The sequence below is a fragment of the Eptatretus burgeri genome, chromosome 8, assembly GCF_056783735.1.
Source record: "Eptatretus burgeri isolate ZD-2024b chromosome 8, Ebu_testis_v1, whole genome shotgun sequence".
Taxonomy (NCBI): domain Eukaryota; kingdom Metazoa; phylum Chordata; class Myxini; order Myxiniformes; family Myxinidae; genus Eptatretus; species Eptatretus burgeri.
The window spans coordinates 35663522-35677856 of record NC_140968.1 but is presented as its reverse complement, the minus strand read 5'-3'; the positions used below and the strand labels follow the sequence as shown (position 1 = coordinate 35677856).

The 14335-nt window shown below is 47.6% G+C and overlaps 1 protein-coding gene across 5 annotated transcripts in view; it reads left to right on the top strand.

The window, feature by feature from the left end:
- The window catches only part of LOC147021515 (uncharacterized), a 107694-nt gene extending 104505 nt beyond the window's left edge, over positions 1-3189 (top strand). For 3 of the 5 annotated variants that reach the window (XM_085891526.1, XM_085891524.1, XM_085891525.1), the window contains exon 16: positions 2622-3189. The gene's annotated coding sequence lies outside the window, so the exon portion shown is untranslated. The remainder of the gene's footprint in view (positions 1-2621) is intronic. The other 2 variants (XM_085891528.1, XM_085891527.1) reach the window with 1 other exon arrangement.
- The last annotated feature ends 11146 nt before the right edge of the window (positions 3190-14335 follow it).

Below are 14335 nucleotides of genomic sequence, written 5' to 3'. Positions count from 1 at the left end.
ATGTGGGAAAATACACAGGATGATATCACAAGTTCGATAAAATGATGACAATGTCGTGAGCGTAATGTTTGCATTTTGGATAAAGATGAGGAGTAAGCTGGAAATGAGGAAATGGCTACAAGCTTTTTTTTCTCCAAAAAGGAAAACAATAAAATGTATTTTTTATTTATTAAGTACACAATGTCGAGGCTCGTATAAGAGCTAACACACGGAACGTATAACAAGGGGGGCAGGAGACAAGAGGGTGGGAGAGGAAAGGACAAAACAGTGGGGAACAGAGACATTAGGAGATCTGTGGAAAGGAGAGGGAAGCGGTTGGGAACACGGGGTAAACAAGATGGACACAACAGGAACTTTCAGGAAGGAAAGCAGGGAATTTGAAGGAGGTGGGTTTGGGGTGGATTAACAGGAGTAGAAAAGATCGAGGTTTTGGATGGGGGGAAGATAAGAGATGGTGGTTAGCAGCTGTTTCGAAGACCAGGAGGGAAGAGTGGGATTGAAGAGAGAATGGGAGTTTGTTCCAAAGGCAGGAAAAAAGAGGACTGAAAGAGTGAAGGTGAGCAGCGATTCTTTATTCTGGTAGTTTTACCAGAAGGGGTTGTTGGCGGACCATGAGTCACCTGTGGAAATATGGGGGGGACAGATCGCAATCAGAGCAGGGTGTGGGCGAGGCCAGAGAGGAGATTGTCGAAGACAAAAAGACCACCGAACTGCCTGCGGTGAGAGAGAGAGAGAGACCCAAAAACTCAGCCTCATCGCAGGAAATACCAATGATCCTAAATGCCTTGGTTTCCACAATGTGAAGCTGAGAAAGGTGTGATGCGGGAGCACCAGCCCGGAGGGGAGAGCAGTACTCCATCAGGCTGCGGACGAAAGCTGTGTGTGTGGTCAGGAGCTCAGGTGGGCTGAGGAAGGACTTTGCACGACTGAGGATGCCCAGTCAGTGACTGGCTTTGGAGGCCAGGTTGGAAATGTGGCTTTCCCAGGAAAGATCACGGCAGACAGTGAGACCCAGAAGGTTGAATGAAAGGACTTCTTCCAGAGGATTGGTGAGAAAGTAGATGGGGGGGGGGGTTCCAGATGGTCCTTTTGGAGAGACCTAATGAGAGTGTGCGATTTGTCAGGATTGAAAGACATGTTCTATGTGTTGGACCAGCTTGTGATTTTATCCAGATCTGCAGAGAGCGAAGAAGCTGCTGCTTGCTGGTCTGAAGGATGACCGATGGTGTGGCAGAGGGTGGAGTCATCACCAAAGAGATAAAGAGGATTTTCCAGTTGGAGAGATTATTGATGAAAACCAGAAAAGGCACAGGGCCCAGAACACTGTCTTGAGGAACTCCAGCCTGGACAAGAAAAGGGGATGAGAGAATTCCATTTAGAGCCACACTTTGACTGCGATAGGAGAGGAAGTCTGCAAGCCACGAGTGGAGATTGCCTTGGATACCAGAGGAAGAGAGTTTGGTGAGCAGGGAGGGGTGCCAGACTGTATCGAAGGGATATGATATGTCTAGTGAGATGGCTCTTATCTCATGTCTGACATTGAAGACCTCCATCCATCGTTGGGAAAGCAGGAGCAGCAAGTCTTGGGTCGAGTGATCTGGTCTGAATCCAAATTGATGATCGGAAATTTTGTCTGGCGTCAAACTAAGAAATGCTAAGTGACAATTTATTTTGTAAGTACACTGAACTATGGAAGAGAGCCTGAGCAAAGAGATAGTGGTTGAATTAAAATAATTATAATTGAGAAAACGAAGAGAAGAGGGAAGGTTAGGAGAGCGATTGGAAAAGTTAGAGGAAAGTGGAAAATTCCTCTTCCCAACCCTCTCCCATTTCACCAATGACCTCTCTGACTCTCTGGAAAATCCTCTTTATTTCTTTGCTGATGACTCCACCCTCTGCCATACCATCTGCTATATATCATGCTATATATCGGCTAAACCGATATATAGCATGATATCTCAAAAAGTTGAGGACGGATTCGGACGAAACTTGGTGGACCGGTTGGGTGTGTGACAAGGAAGAAAAGATTCGATTTTGGTGAAGATCCGGATCCGGATCCGACTTCGAGAATTTTCAAAATCGATTCTTCACCATTGAGAGATAGGGCTAAACCGATATACGTATAACACGATATCTCAAAAAGTTGTGGATGGATTCGGAAGAAACTTGGTGGACATGTTTGGTGTGTGTGTGGCAAGGACGAACTGATTCGATTTTGGTGAAGATCGGAATCCGGATCTGGATACGAGAATTATTTAATTTTCAAAGTGATTCTTCACCATTGAGAGATGGGGCCAAAAACGACATAGTACTGTATAGCATGATATTTCAAAAATGTATTGGGTCCGATATGTTCTCATGGATCAGGCATTGCTTGGTGGAGGTATGCGCTCTACTGAGTGTTTTATATATTGTATAAGATTATAAGTGAACCATCCATTATGGCCCCTTCAATCAAGGGGGGCCAAACATTCCCAGAGAATGGGACACTGCACAAACACATGACTACATTTTCGAAGTGAGTTTGTTCAAGAACTTTGTGATGGATTTTCTTTGATGCTTATAAAGTTCATGATCGGGAGATCAGCGAACTTACTTCCGAAACAAACTTCTGCTCACAGGTTTGATTGCTCAGCATCATTTAACCAATCCCTCTCCATTATTAACAAGAAGGTACATTTTGGATGGAGGAGCACTATGACTACAACAATGTACCTGAAGAACTTATAGTCCAAGAAGAAGAAACATTTTAATTGATAATCTCATTATTAGGATAATATAAGGTTTGTATTCTGCTAAAGAGATGTAGACATTAGCAATCTGTTGCTGTACTACTGCGTTCTCTTTTTTGTGGAGTACTTTATAATTAAACAATAGGTAAAATTTACAAAGTAGTCCAAAGTTAAATGTTTGCTTTAAAGTTGAAAAATTTTTGTTTGGCAGTTTTCTGTCAAGTTGTCTTCATTACTTTTCTGGCTCTGCATCAATTTATCAATGTACACCTTTATTCATCTCTCTCATGCTGCATCTGCCTTCCATGTGATGTTTGGGAAACAATTCCTCACCAATAAATGGATCATAAAGTTCATGAAAGAATAACTTATTTGGAACAAGCTGCTACACCTTGCCACTATATTTTCACATGGGTCATCTTCACAGCCTGCACATTATCCTGAAGTAAACCTTTGGTCAACGTTCCTCAACGTGTGTCCTTGATGGCTTCCTGCAATTTTTGTGTTATATTCACCTGTGATTGTGGGTTTGTGATGCACTTCGTCAATTGGCAGGATTCCCTTGCTATCCGAGAAATGCGAGACCACGATCTTGCGAGATGAGGATTCGTTATGAAATGTCTTGGGTGGTGGTGGTGGTGGTGGTGGTGGTGATCCCGAGTATTTTATTTGAATGGATTCAAATTTGGTTTCAGGATCTCAGTGATTAAAATAGGGGAGAAAGAGGAGCGAGAAGGTGGGGGTAGCATGAACAACAGGTGGAAAGTAAGAAAGGGGAGTGGCAGGAACAACAGGTGGGGGCAGTGGAGGAACATGGGTAAGAGGAGGAGCAGATGGGGGCAGTAGGAGCAGTGGGGGTAAGAGGGGAAAGTGAGTGGGGGCTGCAGGAACAACAGAGGTAGACGTGAGAGGGGGGAGCAGGTGTATGACAAGGTCGAATCTGTGAGGAGGGGGGAGGGTCAGGAACAACATGTGGGAGTTAGGGGGGAGCAGGCAGGTGTGACAAGAACAATAGTTTGGAGTAAGAAGGGGTGGATGGAGAGTTCACTCGGCAAGAACAACAGGAGGGGAGATAAGAGTGGGAGTGGCATCAACATGGGGGGGGGAGTGGATAGGTTGGGCAGTGACAACAGGGAAAGAGGGGGGAGTGTGTGTGTGGGCAGCAACAGCACGAAGGATGTGGGATCAAAGGGGGAAGTGGTGGAGGAGCAGGAACAACAGGGAAAATTAAGAGAGGGGAGTGGATGGGGTAGCAGGAACTCGAGTCCCTCTATATCTACTATACTAAAAAAACAGAATATGTTTGTATGTTTGTTCGTCCTTTATAGGAGGCCGAACCGTTGGATGGAATGAGATGAAACTTGGCATGAGTGATCCTTGGGACTTGAGAACGGACATGGGGGGGGGGGGGTCAAGTTGAAGGTCAAAGGTCACGGGGTCAAGGGGTTGAGGTCACCGGGTAACTTCGATTTCTCAATTTCATCCGATCGGGACGGGACCAATGCACACATGATCGGTGGTCTCCAAGCCCCTGTGCCCTGTACCCGCCCATGGGCGGGTACTTTGCTAGTTCTATACTAAGAGTTGTGACAACTTTCAATTAGAAGTCATTTTGTTTCCATTGAGCTGAGCATGGCACACCGAACCTGTGCCCATTGTCAGTGAAGCATAATGTGTCCTTTTTTCTCATCAAGCTGTCTTTCTCTGTGCCAAAAGGGGAATTATATAATACTTAATGTTTTATTTTCGTTCTTCCAACAGGTCAGAATAAGCACACAATCAGACAGGATTGATTTAACCTTGAAGCATATAGCAGAACAGAACTGTGTCAAAATGAAGTTTAATGTGCAAGTCAAGGTTCACACCGGTGAGTGCCTAATTTGAGGTGAACAGAGCGTGTGAGTAGAAGAAACACACAAGTTGTGCCAGAGTACAGGAAGTTTGAAAGAATTGGAAGAAGCAAAGTGAAATAGAGAAATGGAGGCACACCGTGCACACCATCGATAGAGCAGAAAACATAAAACAATTGAAGGGGAAAAAAAACAGACAAAGAGCTTGAGAAGACTGATTGATGGATTGTGTACTCCACCTGAAGGCAGGTCATTGGTGCTTGGCAAGGGTGATACTGGGTGGTTTGCCATTGCCCTCCCAGTGGTTAAAGCAGGAATTTGTAATAATTTGACCAAGATGCCAGTGACGTCTCGCCTGATCTTGGCAAGGGACACCGTGGGATCTTCAATGTCAACCTACTAATGATAGCAGAGGGGACAACCGGCTTAACGTGCACTCGATTGATGGCACAAACATCGATTCATTCCCCAACCTGTGAAATACTGGGATGACAGTTTGTAGCTGGGTCGGGATTCGAACCCAGGCTAAACAGCGAAGAGACTTGTGTTTGTACCCCTCCGGCGCAATAGGCCATCCTTCAAACTCGGCATGTGTTTGTGACGACGAAAATACGGAAACCTCCACATGGGTTGTTCAACATTTTTTGAAGGAGGCCCAGATGAAGGGGGCCCAGATGAAGGGGGCCCGGATGAAGGGGGCCCGGATGAAGGGGCCCGGATGAAGGGGGTCCGGATGAAGGGAGCCCGGATGAAGGGGCCCGGATGAATGGGGCCCGGATGAAGGGGGCCCGGATGAAGGGGCCCGGATGAAGGGGGTCCGGATGAAGGGAGCCCGGATGAAGGGGCCCGGATGAATGGGGCCCGGATGAAGGGGGCCCGGATGAATGGGGCCCGGATGAATGGGGCCCAGATGAAGGGGGCCCGGATGAATGGGGCCCAGATGAAGGGGGCCTGGATGAAGGGGGCCCTACACTAAGCTTTGCCCCAGGGCCCATTCTGGCTCTCGGTGGACCTGGGGGCGAGCAAACCATTCTGGCGGTAAATTTGTGAATGCATCCATCTACACTTCCTGAGGTAAATGTGTACAAATTATACTTTGAAAATTTTCGATGTACATTCAATATACGCTTTGCTATATCAAATTGTCATGTAACATGTGGTAAAGTTTATGTTTTATGTACCACGTACCACATACGCGACCGATCGTCTGAAGCAATACTTCATGGCAAACAAAATGGACGCCGATGAGGACGCTGAAAGGCGGCTGGCTCGATTACTGACCGTATGCGGCGCCCCGATGTACAACCTCATCAAAGATCTTTTTGCCCCCGGCCAAACCTTCTGACAACTCGTATGAAGAGCTCTTCAATCTCGTGAAAAGACATTATCACCCGAAACCGGGTCAGATCGTCTCGAGATATAAATGTTATACCCACCATCGTCAAGATAGTCAGTCAGCATCCGAGTTTGTGGCTGATTTTCGCCGACTCGCCGAACATTGAGAGTTTACAGATTAACACGAAGAGATGTCACGTGATTTATTTATAATCGGCATCGATGATGACTCAATTCTGCAGAAACTCCTCACTGAATCCGACCCAAATTTGCCTAAAGTCATGGAAATAGCCACTGCGTGTATACAAACTGCCAAGAGCCTGCGTGTGATCTCTAACAAGTCAAAAGTTATCCAGCAGGACCCATCGGTTAACAAGGTAACCTGAGGCTACAAGCAAAAGTGTTTTAGCAAGCCACCAAATTCACCTCCACCTCCTGACATTTCTGAATCCAGCTGGAACGTTGGGGTAACTTGTTGGCGTTGTGGTGGTAATCATCAAGTTTTCCATTGTCGGTACAAAATTATACCTGTGATAACTGTGGTAAGTGGGGATGCTTGAAGTGTCGTCGTTCTCGATCCAGGTCGAAGAACTTGTCTCCTGCTCATCACATTGGGGTGAACCCTGATGCAGCGGACGATAGGTCACAGAGCACCGCCTGCAGCCGAGAGTCGAGTGAGGAACTTTATGAGGTTTTCTCTGTTGGAACACAGAGCTCTGATGCTCCAATAATAGTTGATGTAACAATCGATAAGATCCCGGTGAGGATGGAAGTTGATACCAGCGCTTCCAGATCAATTATGAGCGAGAGGAAGTTCACCTCCATCTACCCTCCGAGAAAGGCTCCTGCGCTCTGGCTTGTATCTACTGATTTCAGAACATACACCAAGGAGGTGCTTCCTGTAGTTAGCTCATCTTACGTTACTGTAGGATATGGAAACGGCACTCATATCCTTCCACTACGGATAGTGCGTGGAGAAGGACCAACCCTCTTAGGCCGAGATTGGTTACTAATAATCAGACTTAATTGGAGTGACAAACAGAGTCTCTAACTGTGATGCTGGCTATGATACCGTGCTGAACAAGTACCCTGGCCTGTTCAGCGAAGGTGTTGGCACCTTTGCAGGGCCCAAAGTGAGGATTCATGTGTCTGCAGATGCTCAGCCATTGTTCCATAAGGCTAGACCTGTGCCCTACATGATGCGATCAATGATCGAATGTGAGTGTGACCGCCTGCAGAGTGAGGGCATCATCTCACCAGTCTTGTACTCCGACTGGGCAGCACCTATCATTCCAATCATTCATCTCATGCATGCCTGGTATTGTGGGGACTACAAAACGACGATCAACCTCAATTCATAGCTGGATGACTACCCTTTGCCCAAAGCAGAGGATCTGTTCACCACTCTCATGGGTGGCCAGACATTCACTAAGCTTGACTTGACCAATGCCTGTGCTCAAATGGAACTGGATGATGATTCCAAGCCCGAAACATGCATCAACACTCATCGAGGACGCCACATATACAACGCATGTCCACTTGGCAAACGCTCTGCTGCACCAATCTTCCAACGCAAGATGGAGGCATGATTGAAAACTGCACCAAAGACAATCGTATTCCAGGACGACATACAAGTGACTTGCAAGTCACAACATGAACACCTCGAGAACCCAAACAAAGTCCTCAATCGGCTGTCACAAGCTGGGAATGCCTAAGGTGTGAGAGGTGTACCTTTATGGCACGTGAAGTTGAACACCTGGGTCATCAAATCTCCTGTCGAGACATTTTGCCCTCTCCGAGCAAAGTTGAAGCAATTGCGGATGCACCAATGCCACAAAACATTTTAGAACTTCGTGCATTCCTGGCTATGTTGACCTACTTTGGTAATGTCCTGCCTCAACCAAGCACAACCGTCGAGCCTCTGCATCTTCTCCTCGGGAAAGGCGTTGTCTGGAAATGGGGAGCTGCCCAATCAAGAGCGTTCAAGGCCACTAAAACCATGCTGTCCTCCTCGCTGTCACTTGTCCATTGCGACCCAACCAAGGAACTTATTCTCAGTTGTGGTAGCTCTTCATACGGCATCGGGTGTGCGTTGTTGCAAACAAATGGAACCGGTAATCTTCAGCCTGTTGCGTATGCATCACGAACCTTATCTGACACTGAACGTCGCAACGCTCAAGTAGAACGAGAGGTGTTAGTGTGTGTCTGGGGCACCTTTAAGATGCAACAATATGTCTTTGGAAGACATATTGTTGCGAATCTGGAAGCCATGAGCACACAGACATTCAGGTTCCTACAGCTTAGTTATTTCAATAAGTATGTGTTTTCTAATTAGAATCCATCCCCTCGTCTAATGGGTGAATAAATGTAAATGCGCTGTGAAGTTATATTAATAGTCAGGTTTTCTTTTATTCAACAACAACAACAACAACAACAACAACAACAACAACAACAACAACACCAACGATAACAACACCAACGACAACAACACCAACGACAACAACGCCATCTTCACTTGCATCCTGACGCCATGACACTCGCGGCGTTCTTCGCGCGCTCGCCAGCAAGTCGAGCGTAGGCATAGCGTCCCTCCTTAGCCAATCGGCAAGGAGCGGGCGTCTCACCCTCCCCATTTCCGACTCAACCAGATCGCCATGAAGCACGTGGTCAGAGGTGAGGAGGTGGGCGGAGCTACAAACGCCTCCGCTCGGGACTCCGCCCAGGAGAGTGGGAGTTGCCCCGCCTACCATGCGTCTGTCCAATGGATGGTGGCCAGGGAATCGCGCGATGGTTCGGCCAATCAAGAAGCGAGTGGTCAGGAGAAGAGGCCCCTCCCTACGAGAGAAGGAAGGTTGGTGATATTTTGGACGAGGAAGAGAGATTGGACCAATCATTGGTCTGTGCCTGTCGCTGGCGTCTGCGCTCATCGGATCCCGACGCTCGCTGGTCATCTCGGGAATGGGTCGCAGCTCGACGACGCTGGGCTGGTCTCGTCCTGGTCCGCTCGTCTCGTCTCGTCGAAGACCGCACGTGGCGGGAAGGTCCATGTCGTCCTGGGTCTTTGTGTGTGCGTGTCCTGTGGGCCCCGTCTTTAATTAGGAATGGTTAAGTGCTTTTTGCCCGTACACCTGGGTACGGCATGGACTGCATTGCTTTTATAGTCGGTTTAGTTCTGCTCTGTGTTTCCCCTTTCCCTATTGTGAATAAATACGCCGATTGTTCAATGTTTTCAGCTCGTTCGTGTCTATTCTTGCCATGACTGAGCGTGTCGCGTGTGAGGGATCAGCTGGCCATTGCTGTTGTCACATGCATCGGGTCCGGCGGTTCTCGGCGATTAAACCGCTCGGAATCGCACACGGAACGAGTGCGCTAAGGCCTAAGTCACATTTACTCTACGGCGAGGATACGGCGGCCGTACGCCCTCTGAATTGATAGAAACGTACGGCGGCCGTACGCCCTCTGAATTGATAGAAACGTACGGCGGCCGTACGCCCTCTGAATTGATAGAAACGTACGGCGGCCGTACGCCCTCTGAATTGATAGAAACGTACGGCGGCCGTACGCCCTCTGAATTGATAGAAACGTACGGCGGCCGTACGCCCTCTGAATTGATAGAAACGTACGGCGGCCGTACGCCCTCTGAATTGATAGAAATGTACGGCGGCCGTACGCCCTCTGAATTGATAGAAACGTACGGCGGCCGTACGCCCTCTGAATTGATAGAAACGTGTGGCGGCCGCAGGGTTTCTGAGGTGGCCTCAGGGTGGCCCTACGCCATATGGCTATCTTTTACAGGCCGTAGGGGTCGCCGTGGAATTATAACGCGGAGTTATAACTTTTTTCATTTCTACGTTCGCGTAGCAATTCGACAAGCCGAAAAAAAACAACTGGTTAAAAAAAAATAATTTAACCCATTCGTTACCGTCCGTCTGGCCGCACGTTCGCCTTAGGGCCCCCCCTGCGGTCCCCCTGCGGGCACCTTGAGGCTACCTTGCATCTGCCTTGAAAATTATATGACCGCCGCAGGGCCCCCTTAAGGTCACCGTGCGACATCAAATCAAAGACCGTACGGCAACCCCACGTTTTCGGTCTCCACAATTTCTAAATACGCCGTGCGGCTCCTTGAAAAATAAAAACATATGTGACTGCGACATTGTGTGACCGTGGAAATACTGTGGCCGCCGTATAATTGCTAGTTGCCATAGATTTTGGAGACCCCACCGCCGCCGTGGCAAATGTGACTTAGGCCAAAGCGGCTCGTTTCCGTATGCGTTCCGTCAAGGGTGAAATTCCCTGGTAGTGGACCACGAGGGTATTTAGGTAAATTGAAATTGTCAATCGACCCTACCCCACGTGTTCTATCCATTGGCGAATTTCGGTCCGACAGAGGACCCGTCGACTCCGGACTTATCCGGGGCAACGATCTGAATTCCGTGCGATCGGTCGAGCCAACTTGCGGCTCCATCCAGCGGACAGACCGCGGCCGATGTCCCGGCCCCGCAACAATATTACCATTGAGACTGATCACAAACCCTTGTTAGGTCTCCTGGGAGAAACCAGAGCCATTCTACCCACATCATCAAGTCGTCTACAACGTTGGGCGTTGACCCTTGCCGGTTATGACTATTCATTGGTTTACTGTCCGGGTAAGGAAATGTACTTTGCTGACACGCTCAGTCGCTTGCTGCTTCCTATAACCATCCCAGAACTTCCACAATCTGGTGATATCATTCATCTCATGCATGCCTGGTGTTGGCTTAATGCTTAGGGGGGTGGGCTGGGGATCCAAGGATCCTGAGTTCAAATCCCACTCGGCTGTAGAATTAATACCAAGTGGGGTTGAGTCTGCCTGTCATCCTTCCGAGGTCGGCAAAAATGAGTGCCAGCATGCTAGTATCCTGTGTCAGAGCGGCGACCCGTCCAGATTTGTCCCCAATAGCCAAGGAAACTGCTTCGGCAGCACCAACGCTCTGCACAGAGTATGGTCCCAATGGATGGATGGATTCATCTCATTGCTCACGTCATTCACAATGAGGTGCCCGTAACCGCTAAGCAGATTGCTTGTGCTACCAATAGCAATCCAGAATTGTCACAAATTAAACGCTGTGTTATGTCAGGTAATTGGGCATTACTACTGGAAGGAGTGAAACCATACCTCATCCGAAAAGATAGGCTCTCTATTGATGCAGACTGCCTTCTTTGGGGTAGCCGAGTGATAATTCTACCTAAACTCCATGGGAAAATTATCAGTGAAGTCCACAGTGCTCATCCAGGTAAAGTCACCTTGAAGGCTGTTACCCGAGCCCATGTTTGGGTGGTTTGGTTTGGACAGTGACATTGAGACCAGTGCACGACATTGTTATACTCGTCAAACCCATGCCAAGACACTGCCAGTCTCCATTGGCCATGTGGTCGTGGCTATCAAAGCCATGGTTCAGACTACACCGACCATGCTGGTCCATTTCAAGGGAAGCTTTTCCATATTGTAGTTGATGCCCACTCCAAATGGATTGAAGCTCTAGTGGTGCCATCCTCATCCTCTGCTGTAACAATTGAAGCTCTGCGTACCATGTTCTCCCAACATGGTATTCCAAACTCCATTGTATCAGATAATGGATCATTATTTACGAGTTCAGAGTTTCAGATCTTTTGTAAAATGAATGGCATTAAGCAAGACATATCTGCCCCCGACAAACCTGCCAGTAATGATCAAGCCAAACGTGCTGTTCAGATCATCAAGAATGGTCTAAACTCTAAACCGTGTCAAGGAAGGCTCCATTCAATCTCGTCTAGCTCATGTGTTGCTCAACTACCGCACCAGACCACATCAAACCACCGGTCGCTCACCTGCCAAGCTTCTGATGGGTCATGCATTAACAACACGGTTATCATTGGTGCACCTGGACGTAACGGTCCAGGTCGAGAATAACAAGTATCAACATAAACATAATCAAAACATCTGTATAGCGCAACTTCCAGATCAATGATTCTGTCTACGTGTTTAACTCCGGATGCGGAACCAAGTGTTTATTTGGCATCATTATCAACAACATTGATGAAATGATGTTTCTTGTGAAGTTGTGTGATGGTCGATGCATGCGGAAACATGTTGACCAACTCAGGTTACATCATGGGGAGCCAAACATTGAACCGGCTCAAGTGCCTTTGTCACCCACTCCTGTGTTAACACCACCTGCGTTCGAACCTCAGGTGTTTCCCCATGAAAGCTTCTCACCCATCAATGTACCTGAACTCCTTCCTGACCCTGTGCCCCTTATTGAGAAACCCACAGCAGTCGCAAGCAAGGACAGCCCTCCACAAGCCCTTAGATTTTAGAAGATCAGTTCGTGTCTGCAAGTCTCTTGAGCATCTTGATTTGTAAAATAAATAAATACAAAAAGATATAAATTTTAAAAAGGGGGTGGGGGGTGGGTGGCGGATACGAGATGTATCAGTAGTTTATGATTAATGTATGCATATATGGGTGCACCCGGGCATGGTTAAGCAGTCATGTGACCTGCTCATGTATGTGTGTATGTATGTGCGTATGTATGTATATCTGCTCTTCACCCATTGGTTGTGCCGCTGTCCTGGCGTCACCCACAATGGTAACCTCAAATACTTAACCCAAAGTACCCACAGGACCCAAAAGACGGGCCCTCCCCCCAAGGACCCAAAATACCCCAAACAACCCCCGCGAAACCAAAGGAACCTGAAGACCTAAATGACCCTGAGGACCCAAAAGACCATGTAAACCCAAAATACCTCAAAGACCCTGTAAGACCCCGAAGACCCAAAACACCACGAAGACCCCAAAGACCGAAAATACCTAAATGACCCCAAGGACCCAAAATACCTAAGAGACCCCAATGAACAAAAAGACCATCAAGACTCAAAATATCTGAAAGACCATGAAGACCCAACCATGAAGATCAAAAAATACCCTTAAAGACCCTGAGGACCCCAAAAGACGTCACACCTAAAAGACCAAAAATACCCCAAACACCGAAAAGACCCAAAATATCTGAAAGATCTAAAAGACCCCGAAGACCCTTAAATACCCAAAATATCTCAAAGATCCAAAAATGTCCCAAAGACCCTGAGGACCCCAAAGACCTAACATATCCAAAGGATGCAGAGGATGCAAAAGACCTTGAGGACCCAAAAGATCCAGGGAATCCAAATGACCGAGGACTCAAAAGACCCAGGGGATCCAAATGACCTGAGGACACAAAAGAACACGAGGGCCCAAAATACCGAGAGAACTCAAAATACCTAGAAGACCCAAAAACCCAACGGGACTATCTGGGACCCATGGAAATTCTGCATAATGTAAAATGTGACTTCAGGTTGCTAACCTCCCACCCCACCCCCCACACACACACACACACACACACACACACACACACACACACACACACACACACCACCACACACACACACACACACACACACACACACACACACACACACACACATACACACACACACACACACACACACACACACACACACACACACACACACACACACACTCCCAAGTCCTCAACCCCAGTTCCCAACTCTGTCCTCTCTCTGCTCCCCCCTGCAACCACACCCAAACTCTGTGCTCCCCTCCCCCTTTCTTCAAATCCTCAAACCCCCAAACAACTCCTCAACATCCCCCCACCCCCCCCTCAAAACCTCCCAACCCCTCTCTGCCTCTGCTCCTCCAATCCAACTCTGTCATCCTCTCCCCTTTTGTTCTTCAAGTACTCAACCCCCCCTTCCACACCTCAAGTCCTCAACCCCCCCTCCTAACATCTCAATCTCCCTATTGCACCCTCACCCCCAACTCTGTCCTTCCCACCCCATTTCTTCCTGTTCTTAACAATGTTACATTGTTACACAGGGAACTTTGGCACATGAGAAGGCTATTCGGCCTGTCATGCCTGCGTTGTTCCTGTGCCTGTTTGAACAATGTTAAAATTAAATAATGATGGAATGTTAAATTCACAATCACTTCCCGGTGTTTTTAACCGCGCCCCGCGTAGCGAACACTGGAGCGAACACTGGCTCAAAGTGAGCTCCTTGTTGTTGTTGTTGTTGTTCTCCTTCTCCTTCTCCTTCTCCTTCTCCTTCTCCTTCTCCTTCTCCTTCTCCTTCTCCTTCTCCTTCTCCTTCTCCTTCTCCTTCTCCTTCTCCTTCTTCTTCTTCTTCTTCTTCTTCTTCTTCTTCTGACAAAACCTTTAGGACACAGCTCTTTTATATACAGGATCCGGATCTCCTTAAATACTAAACACCTGTACACATCCTCACATAGACGGTGCCTTTTGAGAGCGTCTATCATGAACTTTTAAATATATTCGGACATTTGCTTTAAAGTTTCGAAAAGTTCACTTTACTATTTAAAGATTATTCCATTTAATGTCTTGTAAT